The following is a 212-nucleotide window of genomic DNA, read 5'->3' on the forward strand; positions in this document are numbered from 1 at the left end:
CCGCAGTCTTGGTGATATAGTCGCGAAGATCGCGAAGATCGCGGATATCCGACGTCTCGCCAGCAGATTTCTGAGCCTGTCGTTCCAATAGAGGATTTCCTCCTATTCTGTCATTGGTTTGTCGAACGGAGAGCTTTCCCGAGTGAATCGGCCTCTGGTCCTCATTGGATGTCTGTCGACGTCCTCATCAGTATTGTTGGAGACATCGCTAG

The sequence above is a fragment of the Brassica oleracea genome, chromosome C9, assembly GCF_000695525.1.
Source record: "Brassica oleracea var. oleracea cultivar TO1000 chromosome C9, BOL, whole genome shotgun sequence".
NCBI lineage: Eukaryota > Viridiplantae > Streptophyta > Magnoliopsida > Brassicales > Brassicaceae > Brassica > Brassica oleracea.